The sequence below is a fragment of the Stegostoma tigrinum genome, chromosome 1 (genome assembly GCF_030684315.1).
Source record: "Stegostoma tigrinum isolate sSteTig4 chromosome 1, sSteTig4.hap1, whole genome shotgun sequence".
Lineage (NCBI taxonomy): Eukaryota > Metazoa > Chordata > Chondrichthyes > Orectolobiformes > Stegostomatidae > Stegostoma > Stegostoma tigrinum.
In genome coordinates, this window is record NC_081354.1 from 3,825,625 (window position 1) to 3,847,476 (window position 21,852).

The 21,852-nt window shown below is 44.8% G+C and overlaps 1 long non-coding RNA gene across 1 annotated transcript in view; it reads left to right on the plus strand.

The window, feature by feature from the left end:
* The first annotated feature begins 1,679 nt into the window (after positions 1 to 1,679).
* The window catches only part of LOC132210532 (uncharacterized), a 36,406-nt gene continuing 16,233 nt past the window's right edge, over positions 1,680 to 21,852 (plus strand). Inside the window, exons 1-2 of the long non-coding RNA XR_009446651.1 lie at positions 1,680 to 2,632; positions 16,139 to 16,223. This is a non-coding gene — a long non-coding RNA (uncharacterized LOC132210532). The remainder of the gene's footprint in view (positions 2,633 to 16,138; positions 16,224 to 21,852) is intronic.

Consider the following 21,852-nt stretch of genomic DNA (forward strand, 5'->3'; position numbering starts at 1 on the left):
CACAGAAGCTTGCTGAGCATACCATTCGTACAGGAGAAATAAATCTCATATCATTCAGAGAACTCATTAGATGAAGCTACAGGATTGAAAACCTAAGTGGACTTTCACTGGGTGATTTGTACAGTGACCTTTCAAATTCTTTATACAAACTTGAAAGCACCCCCCTTATTAATTTGTAGAACCACAAAGCTCTGTTAAACACATGAAGACATGTTGGGAAGCAAAGCTGCTTTTCTTTCAGCTGATTAACACACCGTTCCCAAATCTATGATCATAAAGAGAGCCATGAGCAAAGAACCGCCAAGAATCCTCACTTCGTTCTGTAAACCAGTTCATTGGCAGCAAACAGTGAGAAAGCTAAAGGCTGACATCTAACCCCACAAGGCAAGCTTGGGTTACAATTGGAGCAAAGCAATCATTTTGTTCACATTCCTCGCAACAGTCAACAGTCTCTGATTCAAGATGCCACAATTTGTAGGTTTATCTATCTTGGAGTTGTTTTAAAAGCCCACCTCCAGGCCAACAGTGAGATTAGTTCTCTCAATTCCGAAAGGTCTCCGCCAGTGAACTGATTTAGAAAAGGAGGGTCCGTGAAATAAATCAAACACAAAAAAAAACAGCTTTAAGCTTCAATGCCTCAATATGGATAAGTCTCTGTGATCGTATTTAAAGGATAATCACAATATGGGTCCAAAGAACATGAACTGCTGATAATTCGGTGCAACATTTTACTTAAGATAGCAACATATCTAATTGGGTAAAGACATAAAAATTAACAACTTACAAATGAACTTTCTATTCAAGCCTGTTGCATGGAACCCGAGTGCAACACTCAAGAGGATTTTTAACCTAAATACCCGTTATAGTTGAAATGGAGGGGGTGGGGTAGGTTTTGCACACCTGTGCTCCCAGGGTAATGCAGTCTGCCCGTAAGACCTCGCTGTGACATTCTGACAAGTTCAGTTTTGTGTGATTGCTCAGAATCAATTGCCCAACATTGACCTTAAATCTCAATTGATCAGCTTTCATTTCTCGTTCGCCTTTAGCACACTAAAATTATCCAGACTTTTCCATCACGCTACAACATTTAACCATGAAATAACAGCAAAATACTGTGGACGCTGGGGATCTGAAATAAAAACAGAAAGTGCCATAAAAACTCAGCAGTTTGGCAGCATCTGCAGCGAGAGGAACAAGTTTAATGTTTCAAGTCATTCAGAAATGAGAGGGGCTAGAAAACTGTCCCTTTGATGTTCTTCAGAGGTGGTGGGGTAGGAGCGAGCGGAACAGAAATGAGGGTGTGCAGAGCGAAATGAGAAAGGGAGTGATAAAGTTTGTGAAGGTGAATTAAAGGGAGCTGTAAAATTGGTGTGTATAAAGGAGTGAAAAGGAGAAAATGGGACCATGTGCTGAGACCAAAGGCACAAGGAAGAGCTGGGAAAAGTCAATGGGGTGCAGGAATGTAGGGTAATGGCAGGCAGAGGTCACGTTGTGAAGGTGTGGAGACCAATCCTAGAGGCTGTAAAGTGATTCAGCTAGAAATGACTCCAGTTTGTGTTCAGCATTGAACATTGAGCCTCATTAGGAGATATAAAGTCCAAACGCTTGCTTGTAGATTTCAGAAGCAACAATAATTTATATTTAAATAGTGTCTTGAGTGAATTTAAACATCCCAATCATACGTGCACGATAATATTAAATATGGCACCTAGCCACTTAAAGGAATCTTAGGCCAGGCGTCTGAAAGCCCAATCAAAAGGATAGCTAGAACTGCTGATGCTGGAGTCACAGGGAACACAGTGTGGAGCTGGAGGAACACAGCAGGCCAAGCAGCATCAGAGAGAACACAGTGTGGAGCTGGAGGAACACAGCCGGCCAGGCAGCATCAGAGAGAACACAGCGTGGAGCTGGAGGAACACAGCAGGCCAGGCAGCATCAGAGGGAACACAGTGTGGAGCTGGAGGAACACAGCAGGCCAGGCAGCATCAGCAAGAACACAGTGTGGAGCTGGAGGAAAAGAGCAGGCTAGGCAGCATCAGAGGGAATACAGTGTGGAGCTGGAGGAACACAGCAGGCCAGGCAGCATCAGAGGGAACACAGTGTGGAGCTGGAGGAACACAGCAGGACAGGCAGCATCAGAGAGAACACAGTGTGGAGCTGGAGGACACAGCAGGCCAGGCAGCATCAGAGAGAACACAGTGTGGAGCTGGCGGAACACAGCAGGACAGGCAGCATCAGAGAGAGCACAGTGTGGAGCTGGAGGAACACAGCAGGCCAGGCAGCATCAGAGGGAACACAGTGTGGAGCTGGAGAAACACAGCAGGACAGGCAGCATCAGAGGGAACACAGCAGGTCAGGCAGCATCAGAGAGAACACAGTGTGGAGCTGGCGGAACACAGCAGGACAGGCAGCATCAGAGAGAACACAGTGTGGAACTGGAGGAACGCAGCAGGCCAGGCAGCAGCAGAGAGAACACAGTGTGGAGCTCTTGTCCTGTAAAGGTAGAAACTATTTGCCCTGGAAGGAAGGTTTTCGCGACTGGAGGGACATACAGGAACGGGAGTCAGTCGTTCAGCCCATCGAGCCCGTGCTGCCAGCCAAAGTAAGGGGAGCAGTGAGTTACTGCGATGTGGTAGGTACTCAACTTTAAAACGGCACCTTTCGAAAGGGAGTTGCATGTGTTCTAAACAGGGGAAAACACCATAAAATCCCGGCGAGGGGATAGCAAGAACTGCCGATGCTGGAGTCAGAGGGAACAGAGTGTGGATCTGGAGGAACACAGCAGGCCAGGCAGCATCAGAGGGAACGCAGCAGGTCAGGCAGCATCAGAGAGAACACAGTGTGGAGCTGGTGGAACACAGCAGGCCAGGCAGGATCAGAGAGAACACAGTGTGGACCTGGAGGAACACAGCAGGCCAGGCAGCACTAGAGAGAACACAGTGTGGAGCTGGAGGAACACAGCAGGCCAGGCAGCACCAGAGAGTACTCAGTGTGAACCTGGAGGAACACAGCAGGCCAGGCAGCATCATAGGGGGAGGAATGTTGACGCTTTGGGTCGGGACCCTTCTTCAGAAATGAGGAGCAGGAACGGAGCTCAGAAATGAACAGAGACAGGAGGGATAGGACTGGGGAAAGGTAGGTGGGATGCCGATAGGTAAGTGCAGGAAAGGGGTGGTGGGTGTTGGTCAGTGGGATGGGAGGGATGGATAGGTGGGAGAGAAGATGGGCAGGTTGTGTCAGGTCAAGGAGGCAGGGAGGGTTGGACATGGGGCGAGGCCGGTGGCGGGGAGATTTTAAAACTGGTGAATTTCATGCTTCGGTCATCAGGCTGTAGACTCTCAAGGTGGAATATGAGGTGCTGCTCCTCCAGTTTGCGGGTGGCATCATTGTGACACTGGAGGAGGCCCAGGATGGACATGCCACCCAGGGACTGGGAGGGGGAGTTAAAATGACTGGTGACTGGAAGGTGTTGTTGTTTGTTGTGTGCAGAGTGCAGATGCTGTATGAAATGGTCGCTGAGTCTCCGCTTGGTCGCACCAGTGTGGCAGAGGCCACATTGGGAGCGACAGATACAGTAGGCCAAGCTGTAGGGTATACAGCCTGTCGAATTTGAAAGGTTTGCTTTGGGTCTTGGATGGAGGGGAGGTGGTGGGGAGGTGTAGGGGCAGGTGTTGCACTTCCTGCGTTTGCAGGGAAAGGTGCCGGGAGTGGTGGGAAAGAGGGAAGTAATTATAAGAATTTGGACCCAGACAAATGGACACATGGAGCCAATGGTAGGGCAACTGAAGCAAGCTTACAAGAGACCGGTATTAGAGGGGCACAGATAATTCAGATTGTTGTGTGAATTGCAGGTGATTATGGGAGGAAGGGAAGGCAAAGATCATCGTTAGTGTTTCGGGTCTGGTGACCCTTCCTCAGAACTCCTCCGACACTTCCGCCATCTACAATCCGACCCCACCACCCAAGACATTTTTCCATCCCCACCCTTGTCTGCCTTGAGGAGAGACCACTCTCTCCGTGACTCCCTTGTTCGCTCCACACTCCCCTCCAACCCCACCACACCCGGCACCTTCCCCTGCAACTGCAGGAAATGCTACACTTGCCCCCACACCTCCTCCCTCGCCCCTATCCCAGGCCCCAAGATAACTTTCCATATTAAGCAGATGTTCACCTGCACATCTGCCAATGTGGTATACTGTATCCATTGTACCTGTTGTGGCTTCCTCTACATTGGGGAAACCAAGCGGAGGCTTGGGGACCGCTTTGCAGAACGCTTCCGCTCGGTTCGCAATAAACAACTGCACCTCCCAGTCACAAACCATTTTAACTCCCCCTCCCATTCCTTAGATGACATGTCCATCCTGGGCCTCCTGCAGTGCCACAATGATGCCACCCGAAGGTTGCAAGAACAGCAACTCATATTCCGCTTGGGACCCCTGCAGCCCAATGGTATCAATGTGGACTTCACAAGCTTCAAAATCTCCCCTCCCCGCACCGCATTCCAAAACCAGCCCAGCTCGTCTCCGCCTGCCTAATCTGTTATTCCTCTCACCCATTCTTTCCTCCCACCTCAAGCCACACCTCCATTTCCTACCTACTAACCTCATCCCGTCCCCTTGACCAGTCTGTCCTCCCCGGACTGGCCTATCCCCTCCCTACCTCCCCACCCATACTCTCCTCTCCACCTATCTTCTCCTCTATCCATCTTCGGTCCGCTTTCCCCCCCAACCCCCGACTCCCTATTTATTTCAGAACCCTCTCCCCATCCCCCTTTTGTGATGAAGGGTCTAGGCCCGAAACGTCAGCTTTTGTGCTTCTGAGATGCTGCTTGGCCTGCTGTGTTCATCCAGCTCCACGCTTTGTTATCTCAGATTCTCCAGCATCTGCGGTTCCCATTATCTCTGAAACGTTAACTCTTGTTTTTTCCTTCACAGATGATGCCAGACCTGCTGAGCTTTTCCAGCAACTTTGTTTTATTTCCTGATGTACAGCATCCGCAGTTCTTTCAGTTTTCAAGCGAAAGATCATTCTGGGATTGGAAAACAAATGTGAGAATTTTAAAAATCAACACAGTGCTTGATGAAGAGGCAATGAAGGCCAGTGAGCACAGATGTGAAGGCAGAATGGGACTTGATGTTGGTTCAGACACGGATGCTAGAGATTTGGATGAATTCAAGTTTGCAGAAGTCAGACTGTGGAGACCAGCTCAAGGTGTATTGAAATCTTTGAGGCAAGAGGTAGCAAAGAGATGGATGAAGGTTCCAGGTAGCAGGTGAACTGAGCCAGACAAAGACAAGCAATATTTCAAAACTGGAAATCAACCTTGCTCCAATCAAAAGTGACATCAAAGTCACAAAAGGACTGGTTTAGTCACAGACTGCGGCCAGGGAGAGGGATGGAGTTGATACCTAGGGGAGAGAGCCTGGAGCAGGGACTGAAAACAATGGCTTCTGTTTTACCAGTATTTAGTTTGAGGAAATTTCTGTTCATCCAATACTCAGTGAACAGGTGATTTAGCAATCATCACACTTTCTAAAGGTTGAGAGCTTGCAGAGATCCTGAGGGATCTGTGCGTCCTAATGCATGAATTGCAAAACGTTAGTAAGCAGGTCCAGCTTATGATTAGGAGCAGTTATAGTCTGTTAGAGTTTATAATGAGGGGAATTGAATACAATATTAGGGAGAGTATGCTTCAGTTAGTCAGGGTGCTGTGAGGCCAGATCTGATTACTGTGTACTGTAATTTAAGGAAGGGTGTAAATGCATTGGAAATAGTTCAGAGAAGGTTTCCCAGACTAATACATGGAATGAGTGGTTTGGAGGAAAGTTTAAACAGGCTGGGCTTGCTTTCCCTGAATTTAGAGGAATGAGGAAACCCTTGATTGAGGCTTATAAATAATATTCTGAATGGCCTTGACAAGGCCCCTTGCAGAGGATGCCGTGTAACAGAGGATGCTTTTGTCTTAAATTAGAGTTCACCCTTTTAGGGCAAAGATGGGGGGATTCCTTATCTCTCAGAGGGTGGTGTGATTTTGAAACTCAGACGGCAGTGCAGATGTGTTTTTTAAGCGAGAGAAGGAAATGTCTGGAGGGTGGATGATTACGGGAAATTTGGAAGATGTTTGGATCAGCCATGGTCACCGTGCTCCTGAGATTACATTGCTGCGCCAACATTCCATGTGTGCGGAACGCTGTGCCTTTGCGAATCACAACATTCACATCTGGTTCTGGAAGTCACCGCTACATATGGACCTTGGAGGTCCTTACAGAAGAGAAGATTATTGAGGGAAGGCTGGCCATGGTCTTAGTGAATGGCAGAGCAGATCTTATTGAAGGGCCTTATTATTTAATTCTGCTCCTGCTTCAAACGCATGTAACAAAGACTAGGTTTGTAGATAATCACAACTTACCCTGCTCCAGGGCAGGTGACCCCTCAATTCGAAATGATCAATTACAAGTTACTGAGTTTATTTTAAAATCTCAGTTCAAATCCTGTGACCATGCCTTGACAACGTATTTGGCTATTGTGTTCAGAAAAGTATATCAATAAGAACTCCAAAAGACCTGAGCTGAACAGTTTTGTGCTGTAGTTCTTGACTTTGTTCTCCTGGGAGGCTGGACATCAGTGCAGTTTTTCAGGAAGATGATTCAAAGGCTTGGAAATGTCAGCCAAAATTGCCTACTGCTTCTGTGAGCCGAAATTTAAAGCCTAGCAACCAATTAACAACAGCACTGCATTCCAACTTGGACAGTTACAAGTCCATTCCTAGGCTGTGCATTCATCTATCCTATCATACCATACAATCACACAATCCCTACGGTGTGGAAGCAGGCCATTCGGCCCATCAAGTCCACACCAACCCTCCAAAGATCATCCCATTCACACCTACACACCCTCCCCTATCACTATAACACAGCATTTCCATGGCTAATCCATCTAGCCTACAAATCCCTGGACACTATGGGGTAATTTAGCATGGCTAATCCACCTGCCCGGCACATCTTTGGACTGCGGGAGGAAACCAGAGCACCCAGAGGAAATCCACGCAGACACAGGGAGAACGTGCAAACTCCACACGGTGGAGTGGAACTGTACCCTCATCCCTGGCACCATGAGGCAGCAGTGCTAATCACTGTGCCACTGAGGTGTCCCAAAACATGACCTGAACCCTTGATGCTCAGATTAAAAGTCTGAGGCACTACCCACTAAACTATTGACAGTATAACATCTAATAGTCTGCTGGCTGAGGTGTATCACAGAATTAGATGACCCCCTGTTGAGGCCCTGAGTGCAATTCACTACTTTTGCTCTGCTAAGAAATGTTTTAGTAATGCTGGAAGAATGAACACATTTACTGGTCACAAGTGGGATGAAATTACAACGTTTTCAGTGTTCTTCTGTACTTCTGTAGTTGAGTACACATGACAATAAATCTAATTCTAATTCAGCAGGACATTCACAAGAAAACCAACGTTCAGGGGAGCAGCGATTAGTGCTGAATGAGAAGAGGGTGTTCGTTGCACAGTAGAGGCTTTGCCATGGAAAATGCACCAGTTAGATAATGACTGACCATTAACGGCCAAGCTTTCACTAAATTGAAAAGAAGTAAGGTGATCCTGATTAGTCAAGACATTCCCCTGAGGAATCAAACAGAAAACGGCTGTTGCTTTTTCTTAAATTGAAACATTTGCAAAAAATTAATTTTCAGAAAGGAAACATTTATTCCAGTTCCCTCCCCCCATCCCCCTCTCTGATGAAGGGTCTAGGCCCGAAATGTCAGCTTTTGTGCTCCTGGGATGCTGCTTGGCCTGCTGTGTTCATCCAGCCTCACATTTTGTTGTCTTGGAGTCTCCAGCATCTGCAGTTCCCATTATCTCTGATACTATTTTTGGGCAATAAAGGGTTCAATTGGCATGAGGAGAAAGCAGGAATAAGGGGCTGAGTTAGATAGTCAGCCACGATTTTGAGAATTACAGCAGCAGCACAAGTCAGGTTCACCACTGACAGGAAGCTGCCATCAAGAGCTGGAAGGGCTGAATGGCCTACTCCTGTTCCGATATTCTATATTTCTATGCTTGTACGTGTTCTTTCTGTTTGAAAAGATGGGGTGCCTGTTTCTAGTATTAAGGCTCCTCCGGTACATGCAAATGTGTCACACTTTAACCCTGACTAACAATCCTCAATTGGTTGTCAGAATTACTCTCAGGAATATTTAATAAATGTTGTCTATCACAGACTATACCTCATGTTGGGCACTGTTTTGCAAGCATGGGTTGTTGGGTACAGTCAGTATCTTGCCTGTTGGAAACAGCCAAAGGGACATGCTGTTTTATACAATCTAGCAGTCTTCAGAATGTATGGTCTCCATACCTAGCATCACCCTGGCACTGAAATTCATAGACTACATTCCACATTTGTGTGATAGGCAGGACATTTTTTAGACTGATTGGTAGCTTCCTGTTAGTGGTGAACATGACTTGTTGTTGCAATACACAAGCAATACTGAATTTCTGCATTACCAAGGAACTGAGGCATATTTTGTATTCACATGAATATCTCCAGGATGTCAAAATGCAGGACCAACGACTTAGCATTGTCCCATATCTGTAGCTCCTCCTTTCCCGCTGCAGCCTTTTCTCAATCAAGACCATCAATTTCCATCCATGTAACATTGTCTGATTCCACCAGAAGCTCAATCTCTTATTTCTAAATCCCTTATTCATGCTTCTGTTAACCCCTTAGGCTTAAACATTCTAATGGCTTTCTGCTAAGCACGCCCATATTCCAATCTCCCTCAATTCGAAAGCAGATTACTATGGATGATCGAAATCTGGAATCGAAACAGACACTGCAGGGAACCCTCAACAGATTTGGCAGCACCTGTAGAGTTAATGTTTCATACCTGGGACCTTTCCAGGATGGGGAAAAATCAGAGATGGACATGGGCAAGGTGGAAGAAGGACAATAGGATCGTGATAGGCTGGGAGAGAAGAGAGACTGAACGACACAGCCAAAGGCAAGGGAGTTGAGACAAGAGAAGACTCAAATTAAAACAGTAGGTGTGTCTAGAGCAGACTGGTGTTCCACGTACTGTTTCCCCACCTAACCATCAGCGGCAGCAACACTCAGTGACTGACACTGACTCTGATCCAATGAACTGTCATTTTAAAACTTTCATCATTGATTCTAATTCAGTCTAGGCCATCACTAATCTCTGTCACTGAAACCTTCTCCAGATCTAAAACCTTCTGTGATCTCTGCATTTCATCCATTCTGATCTTTACCTCTCTCCTAGCAGGCAATGCTCTGTCCTCTGCTATACCCTCAGTTGCCTAGACTCTATCCTGTGTGTCAGGACTCTCTACCTTCCCCTACTCTTATATCCTAGCTGTTCAAAATGTTTCACTTCGGGGATTTAGTCCAATTCACTTTTGAGAATCTCAATCAAATCTGTTCCTTTTCAGACGGCATGTTCCACATTTATAACTCGCTATGTAAAAATAGAAATTTCCGCTTGTTTCTCCTGTCAGGATTTTGCCATTTGCCTCAAACCTGTTTCCTCTGTTCCCAACCTTCTGATCCCTGAGATAGAAGGAACTGCAGATGCTGGGAAACCTGAGATAACAAGGTGTCAAGCTGGATGAACACAGCAGGCCAAGTAGCATCAGAGAAGCAGAGTTGCTTTTCTGAAGAAGGGTCTAGGCCCAAAACATCAGCTTTCCTGCTCCTCTGATGCTGCTTGGCCTGCTGTGTTCATCCAGCTCTACACCTTGTTATCTCAGATTCTGATCCCTGGAACTAGTTCCTCCCTAGTTACTTGATCAAAAACTGTTCATTGCTCTGATGCTGCTAATAGTATCTTTGTAAAGATCTTCTTCTGTTGTGAAGAGGTGTTTATGGTTTAAATGGTGGAGATTGTGGTGTTTTTGGGGCTTTCAGGAATTCTGTGTCCATGATACTCTCTGACAGGTGGGTGGCAGTTGTGCATCTGCTGCATTTTATGTCGCTGTAAACTTTTCAAGAGGATTAGTAAAGTTCTGCGGGTTCGTGATGTTGGCCTTTTCTCAAAATATATCGAAACAAGATCATTGTCACCCGGAGGGAACGTTGAGGTAATTGTGCTAATGGGTTTCAGTTAGGTTGTCAGTTCCCTTAGTCCTGTGCGTTTGGATTTCTGTGAAGTTAGGATTTAGCTGCTGGAGGACCAGCAGGAAATGAAAGCGACAGATCAAAGTGTGGCTTAACTCAGATATTCCTTCCATATCACATGGTGTAGTATAGCGCAGAGAGAGATCGTTTAACCCCTCATGCCTGTTACCTGACACAAGCGCACAAGGATGGATAAACTCACCTAACTGGGTAATTTTACTTGAGAAGATGAAATTATGTGCAACAAAATTTGGGAAGCTGGATAGCATGTCTGTTCTCCAGGGCCACCCCTATTCCTCTACCTGCTAGCTACGTGAGTTTACACCACACGGTGACGCACAGCAGTGTTAGCTATGTCTCTGAAAGGTGGACCACACAATGGCATTTTGCTGAAATCCTCACCCATGTTGCAATGCAGTGTAGGAGCAGATGAAGGCCATTCAGCTCATGAGTCTGCTCCCTCATTCAATGATATCATGGCCGATCTGATATTTCTCAACTCTTTTCCCCCATTTTCCCCAGAACCCTTGATTTCTTTACTGATGAAAATCCATCTGCCTCAGCCTTGAATATATGTAATGACCCAGCCTGGACAACCTTTTGCAGTAAAGAATTCCACACGCTTACTACCTTCTGTGAGGAGAAATTTTTCCTCATCCATATCCTAACTGGGCAACTCCTTAATCTGAGATGATATCTTCTGGTCACAGACTCTCCCACAAGGGGAAACAACTTCTCTTCATCTACCCTGTCACACCCTAAGAATCTTCTATGTCTCAATAACATCTTCTCTCATTTTCTCTTTATGATATTGTTTACAATACTATAACTGTGATCAAAAGGATGTCCAATACAAATTTGGCAAAGTGTACCTACTTTTCAATTTGTAGAAATAAAGCCCATTGCTTGATTTGCTTTTTTAAGACTCGCTAACCTGCGGCACCATTTTCAGTAACTGGTGCCTATAATCCTAGATTGTTTGTTACATTACCCTAACTGAGAGCAGTACTGAATAAACGACTTACCTGTACTTCCAACCAAAACATGCAATCTTACATTTATTTGTGCGAGACTTCGCTTATTAAATATTTGTTCTTTCAGCAACTTCATTAATGTTCTTCTGTAATTTGTTGTCATCTCCCTCAGCATTGACTGATCACGCCAATTTGGTGTCATCTGCAAATTTGAAAATGGATTTCTGTGCCCAGAAGTCCTTGCTGTTAATGTGAATTGTGAACAGCAGTGATCCCAACACAGAGCCTTGAGGAAGACCTTTTCACCTGTCACCATTCTGTAATGCACTCGCCTGCGTTCCCACTCCCTGCTTTCTGTTTTTGAAGCTGGCACAGAACCCATTCTACCATGGACTGAAACATAAGAACCTGAGTCACCTTGACAGGCGAGTGCTGGAAAAGGGTGTTTTCCTCTTATGGGTAAATCTAGAACCAGGGTTCACTGTTTAAAAATCAGGGATGGCCCATCTTAGTTAGAATAGAGATGAGGCAAAAAAAATTCTCCAAGTGTGTTATGAATCTGTAGGACTCTTTTCTTGAAAAGGGGTGGAAGCAAGATTCCTTGAATATTTTTAATGCAGAGGTAGACAGATTCTTGGTAAGCAAGAGAGGGGTGAAAGTTTATTAGGGGATAGACAGGAATGCAGATTTGAGTTTCCAATCAGATCAACCATCATATTATTGAATGGCAGAGCAGGCTCAATAGGCCGAATGGCCTGCTCCCGCTAAGTGACTTGATCCCTGACTCCATATTCTCTAATCTCTGAGCTGAGGCTGTCACATCTGTCCTCAGGGGGCGCAACACTGTCTTTCAGAATGAGACGTTAAATCATCCTTCAGGTCCCATAAAAAACTCCCACAAACCTATTGAAGAAGAGTGGTGGAGTTCCTTCTCATGTTCTGCATAATCCTTCAACCCACATCACTGAAAAAAAAACTAAAATAAAACAAAGAACTGTAAATGCTGGAAATCTGAAACAAAGACAGAAGTTACTGGAGAAACTCAGCAGATCTGGCAGAAGCTGTGGTCTTGGAGATCACCTGGAGTTACTGTAAATTTCTTTAAACTATAATATTCCTTCACACAGGTTCCCGTTTTATTTGTCTCTGACGTCATTTACAAAGTACAATTTTGCACTTGGAGTAACTGCTTTCAGCTCTGGCTGCCTCATCTCAGGAAGGTTAGACTGACCTTTTGGGAGGGAGTGCACCCAGGAACACCAGAACTAGCCTGAAATTAAAAGTGTTTAAGTACGAAGACATAGTACACAGATTACATTTGTATCCCTCACATTGAGGAGATTGAGGCTGAAAATATGTGTCCCTTCTCCAGGGTGGAGGATTCCAAGAGTAGGGGGCACATTTTTAAGGTGTGACGAGAAACATTTAAAAGGATACAAGGGGCAACTTTGTTACGCAGAGAGTGGTTCCTGTGTGGAATGAATTTCCTGAGGAAGTGGTGAGAGTGGACACAGTTACATTTGGATACATTCGTGAATAGGAAATGTCTGGAGGGATATGGCCCAAGCGCAGGCAGGTGGGACTGGTTTAGTTTGGGATTATGGTCGGCATGGGCAGGCTGGGCCGAGAGGTCTACTTCCATGATATGTTACTCAATGGCCAATCATCTTTTATTTGCAAGTGTATAGCCTCTGACAACAGCATTGCTTCTCACTGAGTCAGGCATCCAGGAAGCCTTATTTCCCTGACATTCATCCCTTTATGTCAGCCAGGGCTCCCTGATTGGACCAGGTTAACAGCTCCAATCAGGGAACTCATTTTTGATAAGGTCCGGATGGCTGATCTCATTATAATCATTACATAGGTGTGATTTAATAGAGGAGTTTACAAATATTTAAGTATTCAATATGGTCGATAAGTGGCAAAATAGTTGCCTGGTGGGGGGAGTCCAGCACAAGGGGCTAAACGCCCAAATGTGAGCTGATTAGCGGCAACACTGTGGAAACTCTGCTCTACTCAAAGGGAGATTGGTCTCACTCCCCATGAAGCTGTTGAGACTGGGAGTCACATTAAAATATCAAAACAAAGAATAATAAATATTGCAAAAGAATATTAAGGGATATGGAACGAAAGTAGGTAGAAAGAGTTTGGGTCGGTGATCTATTTGATTGGCTCAACAGGTTTGAGGGATTGAATGGCCTCTTCTATCCCTATGTTGGGACTCAGGTGGACAATTATCTCTCTGATCTCTTTCCTTTCCCAAACAAATTACAGTCATAATTTGCAGCACGGCGTTGTGTCTAATTGCCCTGATGTGTATTAATAATATTACTTAGCCTGAGCCTCTTCCTACCTGAGGGAGGGTTCTGGGGAAGGATCGCTGGACCCGAAACGTTAACTCTGATTTCTCTCCACAGATGCTGCCAGACCTGCTGAGATTTTCGAACAAGTTTTGTTTCCGATTTCCAGCATCCACAGTTCATCCAGTTCTTACTTCTCCCCCCACCCATGTTCATTGCGCTCCATTGCTGTTCATATCTCCCCTCCAAGTGTGTATCCAGCTTTCTCCTTAACTGTGTCTGTGCTGTTCACTTCATTTACTCTCATAGAGGCAGAAACTGGCCCTTTGGTCATCAAGTCTGCTCTGGTCAAAAATGACCACCTAGCTAATCCCATTTCCCAACACTTGGCCCATAGCCCTGTATGTCTTGGTATCACAAGTGCACATCTAAATACTTCTTCAATGTGATGAGAGTTTCTTCCTCTCCCAGTCCTACAGGTACTGAGTTCCAGATTCCCACCACCCCCTTGGGTGAAAAGGATTCTACCCCTTTACCTGAAATCCATGCATCACTCCGCCACCCATGTTCATTGATTCCTCCACAAAGGGGGAAGGTTTCTTCGTCTCTGGCTTTTCTAGGCCCCTCATAGTTTTATACATCTCAGTTGTGTTCCCTCTCTCAATCTCCACTGCTCTGGGGGATAACAACTCCAGTCTGTCCCATTCTCTGGGGGTGAGCTCCACAGTTTCCCCACTCTCTGCAGAAGTGATCAGAATTAATAGCCTGTTGACTCACTCAGCCCTTGACTTGAATATTTATCCCTCTTCTATTCACACAGTTATGACTCACCAAAATCACACAGTTCTGGGCAGGTGGGTAAGAAAACCCTATTAAATTGTGCTTTGCAAATGATGTTGGAGACAAATAAAACTGGACCACGTCTGAAGGCTTATCGTAAATTAAAGAAATTTACAGTGACTGTTGACACTTATTAATCATTGCAAAAATGAACGGGATTTGTTTTTAACTATTATAACTGAATCCATTTAATGCTCCTCTCTTCATCTGGAAAAGAGCATTGTGATTAAGGTCTAAGGAAAAGGTCAAAATAATAAAACATTGTGTTTATTTGGATAAGGATTTGTAGCTAAACCTTGATGTTTTACCAGCCTGAACTAGCTCATAAAAGGATTTAGAAGGATAAGTAACTGGAGTACGTCAGCACAATACACCTGAACATTAAGTCGAAAGTAAGAACTCCATTGTTTATTTCCTTGATGGAGGAGGAGACTGTGTGTTGCAATAACAGACTGTGGTTGTAGAGTTAAAAAAACCGTCTGCTTTAATGAGCTTGTGTCATTAAAACCTCGTGAGGCAGGAGGAGGTCAATCAGTCCTCTGAGTCTGCTCATTCAATCAGAACTTGGCATGATTCTCTCTCAACCTCCACTTCCCACGTTCCTCGACCCAAAAATCTATCGATCTGTCTTAAATGTACTTGCCTGCTGAGTATTCACTGCCCTCTGAGGTAGAGGTTCCCAAGATGAAGAGATTCCTCCTCTCCTCCGTCCTAAATGGCTGACCCTCTATATCCCGAGGCCACGCACCCATGTCCTAGATTTACGGACCATGCAGTCTCGCAGCATCCACCCTGCCAGGTCCTTTTGGAGTTTCAGATATCTCAATACCTGTCAATGTCTCCAGAGCCTATTGGTTCATCCACTTACTCTTACCTCATAAGGCAGGCCCTCTCTGCCCAGTCTCCTAACAATCCACAGTTGAGTGCAGCAGGATCGCAGAATCATAGAGTCATAGAATCCCTACAGTGTGGAAGCAGGCCATTCATCCCATCAAGTTCACACCAACCCTCTGAAGAGCATCCATCTCAGAATCCTCCTTATCATATCTCCACAACCCCGCATTTCCCACGGCTAATCCACCAAGTCCACAAATCCCTGGACACGATGGACAATCTAGCATGTCCAATCAACCCACCTAACCTGCGCACCTTTAGACTGTGGGAGGAATCCCACGCAGACACGGGGAGAATGTGTAAACTCCACACAGACAGTCACCCGCAGGTAGTGGAAGCAATGAATCTGAGGGGACTGTTGGGAGAATTGAGGCAGCCTTTGCTGATCTTCCAGTTCCAGTTCTTTGGTGACAGAATGAGGAGAGGCAGCTGTGAGTAGAATAATCAAATTTTAATGTGAGAGATGAGAGCAGGAAGCCTGAGGTTTTACATTTATAAGCTTCTGAAGGCATGACATCCAAAACAAGCTGTCATGGGATGCTTCAATTTATAAATGAAACAAATAAAGTGCAAAAGCAAGGAAGTTCTTAAAACACTAGTTATGATAGGGTTCTTGCGGTGTAGTGGCAATGACCCTGTCTCTGAGCAGGGAGGCCTGGGTGCTCAGCTGTGTAATCACCTCAATGAACCGGGAGATTAGAGAATTTCTAAAACACCAGGATGGCCTCTGCTGGAGTCAGCTTCTTCTCAATGCATGTTGCTAGAACAAATGTGTGCTCTTTTCATAACTAATATTAGATGTGGCTGTTGGATGATATTGGGTTTACTGAAACATGTAGAAATAGGCATGTTCAGAGTCCAATAGAATGCTATTTATACAAAGTTCCCAAGTGTTATGTTTTCAGTCAACAATCCTTAAAAGTAACTTCTGAGGAAGAGTCACCAGGCCTGAAACATTAACTCTTATTTTTTTCTTCACAGATGCTGCCAGATCTGATGAGCTTTTCCAGCAATATCTGTTTTTGTTCCTGATTTTCAGCATCCGCAGTCCTTTCAATTCTACAAAGTAAGATGTTCTTTTCGATTACAGAAAACCATAAATTTCATATTATGCAAACATAAAATTAACGGGCGGAAGATTTAGTACAAGCATGAACTAGTGTGGCATTAAACCACTGAAAAAAATCCCAAGTCTATATTTCCCATTAGTTGATCCCAAATGGGCAATTTATAAACAGGCAAGGAACAGAGGGAGAAGGACCATCTGTAGGCAGAAATGCAGTGGACAGTGAAGAAGGCCACAAAACAGAAGTTGTTGGAAAAGCTCAGCAGGCCTGGCAGCATCTATGGAGAGAGAAACCGAGTTAATATTTCAAGTCCAATAACATTTCATCAGGATTGGGAAATGTTAGAGAGGCAACAAGTATTGAAATAGATATTTCCCAGATCTAATAAAAAGATCACTGAACTTGAGACATTAGCCCTTTTCTCTGCAGATGAGGATAAATGCTCTAAAGCAGCAAATTGCTGTGGTCTGGAACTAACTGCCTGAAAGGAAAGTATAAGCAGATTCAAAAGGACTTTTCATCGGGGGAATTGGAGAACTACTTGAGGAGTGACTCTTTGGAGCTTTGGGAAAAGGACAAAAGGAATTGGGATTAATTGATTGGCCCTACCGACCATACCTCCCTCGAATATGATCAATGGCCTCCTATGATGCATCATTCAATGATTCTGTGATGAGTGGCCCTCAAAAGCCCACTCGCTACCCCCACCCTCTGACTGTGTGGCACTTCATCCAACCCTGATGCTCAATCTGAAATTGAGTTTCATGCTCATGTTCTGAGGAAGGGTCACTGTACCTGAAACGTTAATCCTGTTTTCTCCTCCACAAATGCTGCCAGACCTGCTGAGCATTTCCAGCAACTTTGTTTTTGTTCCTGATTTATAGCATCCACAGTTCTTTTGGTTTTTATTCAGTTTCATGCTGCCCACATTGGACAGAAAAGAGTTAGTAATGAAAGAGTTAGTTCCTGTAGGGAACTAGATAATGGAGTCAGTGTGACTAAAGGGAATAGTAGTCGGGGAGCAGATGATGAAGACAAAGGGACAGGTGGTCTGAGGTGCATTTGTTTTAATGTGAGAAGTGTAGTAGGTAAGGCAGATGAGCTTAGGGCTTGGATCGGTACCTGTAAGTATGATGTTACTGCTATTACTGAGACTTGGTTGAGGGAAGGGCATGATTGGCAACTAGTTGTCCCAGGATATCGATGCTTCAGGCGGGATAGAGAGGGAGGTAAAAGGGGTGGAGGAGCTGCAGTACTGGTCAAAGATGATATCACAGCCGTACTGAAGGAGGGCCCCATGGAGGACTCAAGCAGTGAGGCAATACAGGTAGAACTCAGAAATAGGAAGGATGCAGTAACAATGCTGGGGTTATACTACAGGCCTCCCAACAGCGAGCGTGAGATATAGGTACAAATATGTAAATAGATTATGGAAAGGTGTAGGAGAAACAGGGTGGTGGTGATGGGAGATTTTAATTTTCCCAACATTGACTGGGATTCACTCAGTGTTAGGGGTCAAGATGGAGCAGAATTTGTAAGGTGTGTCCAGGAGGGTTTTCTAGAGCAGTATGTATGTAGTCCAACTCGGGAAGGGGCCATACTGGACCTGGTGCTGGGGAATGAACACGGCCAGGTTGTTGAAATTACAGTAGGGGACTACTTTGGAAATAGCGACCACAATTCCGTAAGTTTTACAATACTCATGCACCAGGATAGGAGTGGTCCTAAAGGAAGAGTACTAAACTGGGGGAAGGCCGACCATACCAAGATACGGCAGGATCTGAGGAATGTAGATTGGGAGAAACTGTTTGAAGGTAAATCCACATTTGATATGTGGGAGGCTTTTAAGGAGAGGTTGATTAACATGCAGGAGAGACATGTTCCTGTGAAAATGAGGAATAGAAAAGGCAAGATTAGGGAGCCATGGATGACAGGTGAAATTGTGAGACAAGCCCAGAGAAAAAAGGAAGCATACATGAGGTCTAGGCGACTGAAGACAGACGAAGCTTTGCAAGAATATCGGGAATGTAGAGCGAATCTGAAAAAAGAGATTAAGAGGGCTAAGAGAGGACATGAGATATTGCTGGCAAACATGGTTAAGGAAAATCCCAAAGCCTTTTATTCATACATAAAGAGCAAGAGGGTAACTAGAGAAAGGATTGGCCCACTGAAGGACAAAGAAGGAAAGTTATGCGCTGAGTCAGAGAAAATGGGTGACATTCTTAACAAGTACTCTGCATCGGTATTCACCAAGGAGAGGGACATGACGGATGTTGAGTTTGGGGATAGATGTTTGATTTCTCTAGGTCAAGTTGACATAAGGAAGGAGGAAGTGTTAGGTATCCTAAAAAACAATAAGGTGGACAAGTCCCCAGGTCCGGATGGGATCTATCCCAGGTTACTGAGGGAAGCGAGAGAGGAAATAGCCGGGGCCCTAACAGATATCTTTGCAGTGTCCTTAGACACGGGTGAGGTCCCAGAGGACTGGAGACTTGCTAATGTTGTCCCCTTGTTTAAGAAGGGCAGCAAGGTTAATCCAGGTAATTATCGACCGGTGAGCCTGAGTCAGTGGTAGGGAAGCTACTGGAGAAGATACTGAGGGATAGGGTCTATTCCCATTTGGAAGAAAATGGGCTTATCAGTGATAGGCAACATGGTTTTGTGCAGGGAAGGTCATGTCTTACCAACTGAATTCTTTGAGGACGTGACAAAGTTGATTGATGAGGGAAAGGCTGTAGATGTCATAGACATGGACTTTAGTAAGGCGTTTGATAAGGTTCCCCATGGCAGGCTGATGGAGAATGTGAAGTCACATGGGGTCCAAGGCGTGCTAGCTAGATGGATAAAAAAACTGGCTGGGCAACAGGAGACAGAGGGTAGTAGTAGAAGGGAATTTCTCAAATTGGAGACCTGTAACCAGTGGTGTTCCACAGGGATCTGTGCTGGGACCACTGTTGTTTGTGATATATGTAAATGTTCTGGAGGAAGGTGTAGGTCGTCTGATCATCAAGTTTGCAGGTGACACTAAGATTGGCAGAGTAGCCGATAGTGAAGGGGACTGTCAGAAATTACAGCAGAATATAGATAGACTGGAGAGTTGGGCAGATAAATGGCAGATGGAGTTCAATCTGGGCAAATGCGAGGTGATGCATTTTGGAAGATCAAATTCAAGGGCGAACTATACAGTAAATAGAAAAGTCCTGGGGAAAATTGATGAACAGAGAGATCTGGGTGTTCAGGTCCATTGTTCCCCGAAGGTGACAACGCAGTTCAATAGGGTGGTCAAGAAGGCATATGGCATGGTTTCCTTCACTGGGCGGGGTATTGAGTACAAGAGTTGGCAGGTCATGTTGCAGTTGTATAGGACTTTGGTTCGGCCACATTTGGAGTACTGTGTACAACTCTGTTCGCCACATTACCAAAAGGATGTGGACGCTTTGGAGAGGGTGCAGAGGAGGTTCACAAGGATGTTGCCTGGTATGGAGGGCGCTAGCTATGAAGAGAGGTTGAGTAGATTAGGATTATTTTCATTAGAAAGACGGAGATTGAGGGGGGACCTGATTGAGGTCTACAAAATCATGAGGGGTATAGACAGGGTGAATAGAAAGAAGCTTTTGCCCAGAGTGGGGTACTCAATTACTAGGGGTCATGAATTCAAAGTGAGAGGAGGAAAGTTTAAGGGAGATATGCGTGGAAAGTTCTTTACGCAGAGGGTGGTAGGCGCCTGGAACGCTTTGCCAACAGAGGTGGTAGACGCAGACACGTTAGCGTCTTTTAAGATATATCTGGACAGGTACATGGATGGGCAGGGAGCAAATGGTCACAGACCCTTAGAAAATAGATGACAGGTTAGACAGTGGATCTTGATCGGCGCAGGCTTGGAGGGCCGAAGGGCCTGTTCCTGTGCTGTAGGTTTCTTTGTTTCTTTGTTTCACTGTCATTAACAGTCGGATTGATCAGTGAGCATTCTCTCAAACCGTTACCAGCACAAAATAACTGGGACATGAAGCAAAACTCAGGAAACCAGAGCAGCAATTGTTCAGAAAACAAAAAATGCTGGAGATCAGGCAGCATCCATGAAGGGAGAGCTAGCTAATGTTTCACGTCGAATCAGGGCACATTTGAAACTCAAAGCAAGTAGGTCAAAATGTTATTTTTCAAAAACATTCCATAATGTTAATGTCTTACTATAAAACAGAGTCATTATGCCACTGGATATTATTGATCTAAAAATAGAGTCCAGGGTCAGTACTCTATATCATTCAATAAAAGGCTATGTTATCTATAACTTCTTAGTTGTCGATTATTGTAATGCAATATAAGAATTTATGAGTATCTCTTCTATATTCTATATCGACTAAAACTGCTCCAAGACTATCTCTGATCCAACAAAGATGGGCAAGTTTATTACTTTTGGTGGTAATTCAAATTTACAATGGCAAAACAGAGGAGGAATCACAAATCTGATTGAGGCTATCTTTAATTACAAAGTAAGATAGCTGAAAATATAACCGGAAGAGACATGGGCAAACCGAGTTTAATAAAAGAATGCTGATTACGGCTGTGATGGAATCTTCATCCTCACTTACAGTCCTCATGTGGAAAAGGAATTACTGTCATGAAAAGGCAGATGCCTCATCTTCCCTCAAGAGAGAGGTTCATCACCTTTCCATGTGCGTTTCTGATTTAATTCCTGGGGTTGTTGGTCAGTAAGGTGTGCTGAATGGCTACTCTCTGTACTGTAATATTTATTCAATCATACAGCGTGGAAACAGAACCTTCGGTTCATGCCAACCAGGCATCCCAATCTGACCTAGTCCCATTTCCCAACACGTGGCCTACATCCCTCTAAACCCTTCCTATTCATTCATGTCCCCATCCAGATGCCTTTTAAATGTTGTAATTGTATCAGCCTCCAGCAATATAAACATCTTGCACTCATCTACAGCCTCTACACACAGGATCACAAAATTATCACTGTGTAGTAGGAGGCCACTCAGCCCATTGTGTGCGTACTTCTCTTTGAAAGAGCATTTCACTTAGTGCCACTCTCCTTCTTCTACAGCCCTGCTCATTGTTCCTTTTTGAGTGGCACTCTAATTTCCTTGAAATAGTAAATCAAGTTTTTAATCCATAAAGGAGAACAAGGGTTAAGGGGAAAAGGCAAGAAAGCGGACTAGAAATTTATCAGATCAGCCATGATCTCATTGAATGGCAGAGCAGATGCAGTGGGCCAAATGGCCTGCTTGTGTTCCTATTTCTTATGGTTTTGTTTTGGTAGCTGAGCGGAAAAGCATTTTCAGGTAGTGAATGTTAGTTCCCATGAAGCACTCCCTGCGTGAGGTAAATGCGATCTCAATTGAGGGTTTCAAAAGGAAATTAGAGTGCCACTCAAAAAGGAACAATGAGCAGGGCTGTAGAAGAAGGAGAGTGGCACTAAGTGAAATGCTCTTTCAAAGAGAAGTACGCACACAATGGGCTGACTGGCCTCCTACTACACAGTGATAATTTTGTGATCCTGTGTGTAGAGGCTGTAGATGAGTGCAAGAAGTTTATATTGCTGGGGGCTGATACAATTACAACATTTAAAAGGCATCTGGATGGGGACATGAATGAATAGGAAGGGTT